Consider the following 8,090-nt stretch of genomic DNA (forward strand, 5'->3'; position numbering starts at 1 on the left):
ACATAATAAATCCTACCAATGTAACATGAATTGAAAAGGAAATTATTGAATAAAATCAGATTTAAATTGAGCTCAGCCAGAGACTGTTCCATCTGCTGAGAAAGAAAATGAACAGGAGCACTCAGCCAGTTTTATTTCCTTTGTAGTGGACATCACTAGCTATCTACCTGTCTATCTATTGCTTGCTTGCTTGCAGTGTTGGAGCTGTTGGTTCCAGGATATGAGAGAGACAAAGTGGGTGAGGTTATATCTTTTATTGGACCAACTTCTTTCATGGACAAGGGCCAAGCTTTAGAGTTTCACAGAGCTCTTCCTCAGGTCTGGAGAAGGCAACCAGTATATCTAAATTAAGAACATAGTGGGACAGGATTGTCAAACATAAGGGGTTCACACATACCATAGGGGACCACTTAAAGTAAGTGAACACTAAAGGTTAGCAGGCAGTAAGTTGTGTTACAAATTGTTGTAATGAGCCATAAAGCTCAGTGTCTCTGTTAAGTCCATGGTTTTTAGTGTCCAGGCGATCTTAAGTGTGTAAGGTGTGTATCTTGGACATTCTTTTTGAGGTATATTCTGTGGTATCTGAGTGCCTGGCTATAGACAACAGATTTTTTGGTATGTCTGAGGTGGTTGCTGGATCTGTGAAGGTACGTGTTGTGATCCATGGCTTTTTTTGTAAATAGTCATTTGTAAGGTTTCATTATTGAAGCTAATCATGGTGTCCACGAAGTTGATGCTGGAATGTTCTAGAAAGAGTTTGATGGATGGGTGGAGGTTGTTGAAGTTGTGGTGGGAATCTAAGATGAAAATATCATCAATGTATTTCAGGTATATTTTTGGTTTTGTGGTACATTTTTCTAGAGATTCTTCCTCAAGGTGGCCCAGGAAGATGTTGGCATATTGGGGAGCCATCCTAGTCATGATGCGTGTTCATTTTCTTATCTCTATCTGTTAGTAGGAGGATATAAGACCTACTATCTGGACTGTCACATTTAGATGTGAGAGAAAATGCAACACAGCAGATAATTTGGGAGGGCCAAACACAACAGTAGATAAAATAAAGCAACAACAGAGAGTGTATGCTGAAAGGCACCTGACACTGTATGAAATGGTGGCCTTGAATATCCAATACACATTCAGGCACCAGCTGTTCAGGTCTGGAACAAGTTATCATGGAAATCTATTCCTTCAAGCTGTGGTTTTCCAAACAGACTCTTTGACTCCTTTGAGGGCTGCAGGATTCCTACATGTGCTCCTTGTGGGTCTTTCTTCTCCAACACACATCATATCAGGCTGTGTGAAAAAATAATTTGCGGTCTTCAAGCTGAGCAGAATTCTGTTCACATCATCTCAGGTATGTAGACCCATAGATCAAATAGTTAATTGATATAATAATAATAATGCAATATAAACATTAACTAATTAATACTCCCAACAAACCTATGAGGTTGGCATTCTGATCCCTTTTTACAGAGAATGTGAGGCACAAGATAAATGATCTTACTCAGTAACAGTGTCAGAGCCAGGCTGAGCATTCTGCTGTACCTTGTTCCTAGTCCAAAACTCAGCCAGCTGGAATATGTCTGTGTGTGTGTCACAGTATAATGGACATTATGTTCTGGTCCGACTCCTTCCTAGATCCAAAAAGCAGTATCACTGGAATATGTAAATAGATTGTTCAAAATATGTTCTCATAACAAAGTGCTTTAGGCTAAGTCAGCTATGGAAAAAATTATCAAAGCAGGAAAATTATTAACTGGCAATTGAATGTATTGTGGTCTTCTCTCTTCCTGCAATGGAAGAGACACAAAGAGTTATGACTTCACCTAATGGAAGCAAGGAAGCAAAGATAGTTTATTTGTAAACACTAGCACCTCCCCTTCTGGCTCAGCTAATCAAAAATCCCACAAACATATATGTAAGAAAAGAGGCAGGAGATACAGAAGGGAGGATAGAAGAAGAGGGCCTCTGTTACTATATCCTACAATGAAATGGACAGAGACAGCCAGCGGGGCAAGCAATAGGACAGAAAAGGGGAGATGAGTTTACCTGGGGCACAGATTGCAGCAGCATCTGGATTAAATCCTCTTGCGACATGAGTGACGGCTCTGCCCAGCAGCGGTTGATGAAGAAATAGGAGAGGTCCAAGTGTCAACATTCATGTTTCAGTTGGTGCCACAGCCCTCCCTGCCTGTGAGGTGTTCGTACCCCTCACAGCGTGTCCTCTGATCAGCAGAAAGATGATTCTGCAGGCTGTGTCCTTGATTAATATTGTCTTTGGCCCTATTGATCCTCGACATCTTGGAGCCTGTATCCCTTCTTAGGATAATAAAAGTAGAAAAATTCTTGAATCTCTTTGTTGAGTGTGAGCCAAATGACTGCAAAGGTTCAGAATATGAAACCTGCTCATGCTCAGGTTCTACCTCTTCTGAGTCACAAGTCTCAGGAAAATCCGGATCTGGGGATGCCTATGACCAGAGACCTTTCACACTAGAATACAGCCTGTGTGGAGGTGCTGAATGGTAAACCAGATCTCTTGGAGGAAATGGAAGGTTTGGCTAGCAGAAGCCACAGAGAATGCAGGAAGGGAGTCTGAGCAGGAAGGGTCTAACCATGGAGCACTGGGTGGGCAGCAACACCAGGGATGGAAAGAGAAGAGGCAGGCCAAGACAGATTGCTTAGCAGCACGCTGAGAACTCAGAAACATAGAATCATGGGACTGGAAGGGATCTCGAGAGGATTAAATATTATCTAGACCATTCCTGACAGGTGTTTGTCTAATCTGCTCTTAAAAACCTCCAATGATGGAGATTCCACAACCTCCCTAGGCAATTTATTCCAGTGCTTAACCACCCTGTTAGGAAGTTTTCCTAATGTCCAACTTAAACCTCCCTTGCTGCAATTTACACCCATTGTTTCTTGTTCTATCCTCAGAGGTTAAGAAAAACAAATTTTCTCCCTCCTCCTTGTAACATCATTTTATGTACTTGAAAACTGTTATGCCCCCTCTCAGTCTTCACTTTTCCAGACTAAACAAACCCAATTTTTTCAATCTTCCCTCACAGGTCATGTTTTCTAGACCTTTAATCATTTTTCTTGCTCTTCTCTGGACTCTCTCCAATTTGTCCACATCCTTCCTGAAATGTGGCATCCAGAACTGGACACAATACTCCAGGTGAGGCCTAATCAGCACGGAGTAGAGCGGAAGAATTACTTCTCGTGTCTTGCTTACAACATTCTTGCTAATATATCACAGAAGGATGTTCACTTTTTTTGCAACAGTGTTACATTGTTGGCTCATATTTAGCTTGTGGTCCACTATGACCCCCAGATCCCTTTCCACAGTACTCCTTCCTAGACAGTCATTTCCCATTTTGTATGTGTGCAACTGATTGTTCCTTCCTAAATGCAGTATTTTGCATTTGTCCTCATTGAATTTCATCCTATTTACTTCAGACCATTTCTCCAGATCATTTTGAATATTAATCCTATTCTCCAAAGCACTTGCAACCCCTCCCAGCTTGGTATCATCCGCAAACTTTGTAAATGTACTCTCTTTGTCATTATCCAAATCATTGATGAAGATATAGAACAGAACCGGACCCAGAACTGATTCTGCGGGACCCACTCGTTATGTCCTTCCAGCATGACTGTGAACCACTGATAATTACTCTCTGGGAACGGTTTTCCAACCAGTTTTGCACCCACCTTATAGTAGCTCCATCTAGGTTGCATTTCCCTAATTTTTTTTGTGAGAAGGGCATGTGAGACAGTATCAAAAGCTTTACTAAAGTCAAGATATACCACATCTACCGCTTCCCCCCACCCCCATCCACAAGGCTTGTTACCCTGTCAAAGAAAGCTATTAGGTTGGTTTGACACGATTTGTTCTTGACAAATCCATGCTGACTGTTACTTATCACCTTATTATCTTCTAGATGTTTGCAAATTGATTGCTTAATTATTTTCTCCATTATCTTCCTGGGTACAGAAGTTAAGCTGACTGGTCTATAATTCCCTGTCTTGTCCTTATTTCCCTTTTTATAGATGGGCACTACATTTGCCCTTTTCCAGTCTTCTGGAATCTCTCCCATTTTTCATGACTTTTCAAAGGTAATCGGTAATGGCTCAGATATCTCCTCAATCAGCTTCTTGAGTACTCTCCTGTCAGTTCCTTGAGAACATGCCAAGCTTAAGAGTGGGGAAGGGAAAGCAAGAGGGAAGTTCCTGAAGTGGCTCTGCCCTCTCTTGGCTAGGAGACAGCACTGTATTCTGGCACAATCCACTGTCCTGAGGGAAAACTGATCAGGGATCAAGAAAGAGGAGGACTCCAGGCTCCCAAGAAACTGCTTAGTTTGCTGGAACAAATACAAAACCTACATGAAGATGGATGGTCAAATGGATCCAGCACAATACTTGCTGTACTGGGCATGCATCTCAGGAGTCTTTCTTCCCCACAACTGCGTGGTGCCAGCAGGCCAGACAAGCTAGGCTGCAAGCACTGGTTTCCTCCTCTCCTGCTAACTCTGTGGCTGCTGCCCGCTTCCTGGGAACAAGCAGACAGGTACAGTTTCAAACTAATGATTCGTTGCTTGTTACCACCGCAAGGCAAACTGTCATGGGGCTTTTGTAGTGAGAGAATACTCATCTTGAATGACATTACACTGAGTATGAATATCACCCTTAATGTATAAAGACTAGAGTGTGAATTCTGGCTGTCCAGGTTCTCCTGCTTACTGTGGAGCCCAGCTCCTGCCTCTTCGCTGTAAAGAAGAAAAGTCAACTGTCCCGTGTTTTAATTAGTCCCAAATCATTTCCTTTTAGCTACAGCTTTCTTCTCACTTATTTCCCTTTCTACTTCCATCTAACAACGAGTTTCTGAGTGGGCAGCGTCTAAAGTGCTACAGGCTTTGGCTGCAAGAAGTCAACCGCACCCCCACCCTCCATGCACACGTGCGCACACGCACACACACACATGCACACACCCTTCCTGCTCTCCTGAATTTGAAAGGATCTGAATTGGGAGCCTTAAACCAATGTGAATGTAGGCCCTTACGGTAAATGCTAGGGACCTGAACTGGAAGGTGGTTTAAATTTTTTAGGAATTTCAGAAATTAGGTCAGCAGAGGATGCACAGTAGGGAGGGAGAAACACAGCTTTAAAATCTCTCCTATGAACCTTTTCCTCTGTTTCCTCTGATCCTTCTGTTAGGAGCTATTTTTAAGGCCCTCTGTTTTCAGTTTTTTTCAAATCTCTCCCCCAAATGACCAGCTTTTGAGAAAGCAAGTATTTGGGGTTTGCCAATTTTAAGCTGCATTTTGCAAGAGTTGAAATTCTCCAGACTCAGCTCCCTGCTCACAGTCCCTGCTGGACAGCATAGTGCACCAGCGGGTAACTGCTGGTTGGTGGCAGCTGCTGCTGCACAGTGTGGGAGCGAGACAGGCTGGGAGCTGGGTTCTGGCATATGAGAGGGACTCTCTGCCCATTCGACTCTCCCTTCACCCAGCTGACTGGAAGCCAGGTGATAGCCCTCATCTGCTTTCCCTGCAGGAGAGAGCCCCCTCCTGACCCTGGCTCTTCAGCACCGCCCCGTCCGCTTCCCCTGCACAGTAGGGGAGTGAGATCGTCAGGGAGACCACCAACTGCTGCAGTGTCAGGCCCACAGGGAGCAGAAGGCTCCCCTCGCCCCCCTCCTGTGAGTACTGGGAACCCTCACCTTCCCCTCGCCCCCGCTGGTTCTTTGTTTTCAGTTTTCATTGATTTTTTTTTTAAACAATGAAAGCACTGGGAGATTTTAAACAAAATAAAAACTAAAACCCAAAGGGACGTAACTATTCTGTGCAGAAGAAGGGTGCATTACATAACTCCCTTCCCCACCACACAATTGTTTAGATTTTAATTCCCCCCCCCCCCCATGAATGAGCCATACCCTGAAATCCCACCTGAGCGTACAGTGTGAATAAAGCCACTGGTGCACTTCTGAAGCAAAGGCATCAGACGCATGTACCAATAGCCTACTAATTGCACACCATTTTGTGGCTTATTGCTGTATCAGCTGTGCCTTGTGCTTCATTGTGCATGCAAGCTGTCGCAGTATTCACTGTGACACACCCTGTCATGTCTCACCGCCTAAACAACAATATACATTGCCAGCTACAGGCAGGAGTAGTGAGTGGAAATTATACTTGAGGGAGGTGGGAATCCTTGTAGTCTTAAAAAAAAAAAAAAAGGATATAATGACAGAGAAAATGATTGTAGCAAATAGGTAGGAAAATCCCCATACGAGTCTGAAAAATAATCAAGACATTACACAGGTGGCTGGACACATTTAAAAAGGAATGTTTACATGCATTAAAGCAAGTGGTTTTGCATATTCTTTGTTTCTTTGAGAAGGTGTGAGAGAAAGGAGGAGGAATATTAATCTGAAATATATTAAAGCCTTAGAAACGTTATTCATCTGACCCACTTACCACACTGTCTAGCTCCCAGGAGAGGCAGATGCAAACAGCCAATCTCCTAGCAGTTCTTTCGCTTTGCTTGCCTCCCACAATGCCCAAGCCAAACTGCTTCCAGTTTTATTAAAAAGGTTTGTTTCATATGTTAGACATGGTAATTCAGGCAGGAAATCAGCTAACTTCCTACCTTTATGGGCTATCACCTGTGGAAGCAAATGTGTTCTGGATACTTTACATATCTTGATTTCGTATTGGAAAAGGAATGTTATAGGAAGGGTAGACACTGACACTTTCAGCATGAGTTTTTGTTTACTACATACACAAATCAGATTTGCCTCTTCCCTTTTCTATAAAGAACTAGGAATGTAATATTTGATTATGCTATCCCAAGGAAAAACCAGGGAAACTCATTTAATATCTAATTTACTGATATGAGTAGAAGATTACAGAGAAAAGGTCAGGAGCTGAATAAAGATAATAGGACTTGCATAAAAAAAATGGAGCGGTAAGGAGAGAAAAAAAAAAAACCCAATGCTGGGGAAAGCACGATCTCAAGTCCCCAGGAGAATGGACAAGACCAACCCCAAAGGGGATTTAAAATGCCAGCAATAATTATAGGTTTTTCTTCAAACTCCCGAGTGTGTGAAATGGAGATTACTTACTTGTAACGGGACGTTCTTTGAGATGTGTGGTCTCTATCTGTATTCCACACGTGGATATGCATGCCCTCCATGCGTCTGAGATTGGAGTTTTGTAGCAAAAGGTCAATTAGTCTGGGCCTGTGCAATTGCCCTCCTTGTGCTCTGAAACAAAGGCGGTCTCTCCAGCTTCTTCTCTTTGTGCGACTCAGATAAAATCTGAAGCAGAGGGGAAGGAGGGCAGGTAGTGAAATACAGATAGGGGCCACAAATATTGAAGAACTTCCAATTACAGGTAAATAACAGCTATTTCTTCTTCCAGTACTGGCTCTTATGTGTATTCCACATGTGGGTGATTGGTAGGTAGTATTCAAACAAGGAAAGAAAGTGAGCATGCAGTTAGTATGGATGTCTGTAAAACTGCTGTCCCCACAGTTGCATCTGCAGATGAGGTCTGGACTAGAGATAATTATTCCTCAAGGTGTGGATGGAGCTTGAGAGAGCCATCTTACAAATGTCCAGTATAGAACTTCATGAAGAGGTGCTGTAGTCCAGGGGTTCTTTCTGAGGTGCCCCAAACATACTATAAAATCTCCATGGCCTACCTGTGCCACAATAACTGGTTTTCTGCATATAAACGCCAGGGCTGAAGTTAAGGGGTAGTAAGCAGGGCAATTGCCCGTGGCACTATGAAGCTAAGTTGCTCAGGCTTCTGCTTCAGCCCCAGGTGGCAGGGCTCAGGTCCCCAGACTTCAACCCCATGCAGAGGGACTTGGTGTTAAGTTTGCAAATGAATTGTAGCTCTGCAGTTTCTTTGAAGTTTGTTTTTGGAGTTTTTTTTGTTGAAGAATGGCTACTTTTAAATGTTATTGAATGTTCAGGGAGATTGAAGTGTTCTCCTACTGGCTTTTGTATGTTACCATTCCTGATGTCTGATTTGTGTCCATTTATCCTTTTACATAGAGACTGTCCAGTTTGGCCAATGTACAGGGCAGAG

Source organism: Chrysemys picta, chromosome 6 (genome assembly GCF_011386835.1).
Source record: "Chrysemys picta bellii isolate R12L10 chromosome 6, ASM1138683v2, whole genome shotgun sequence".
Lineage (NCBI taxonomy): Eukaryota > Metazoa > Chordata > Testudines > Emydidae > Chrysemys > Chrysemys picta.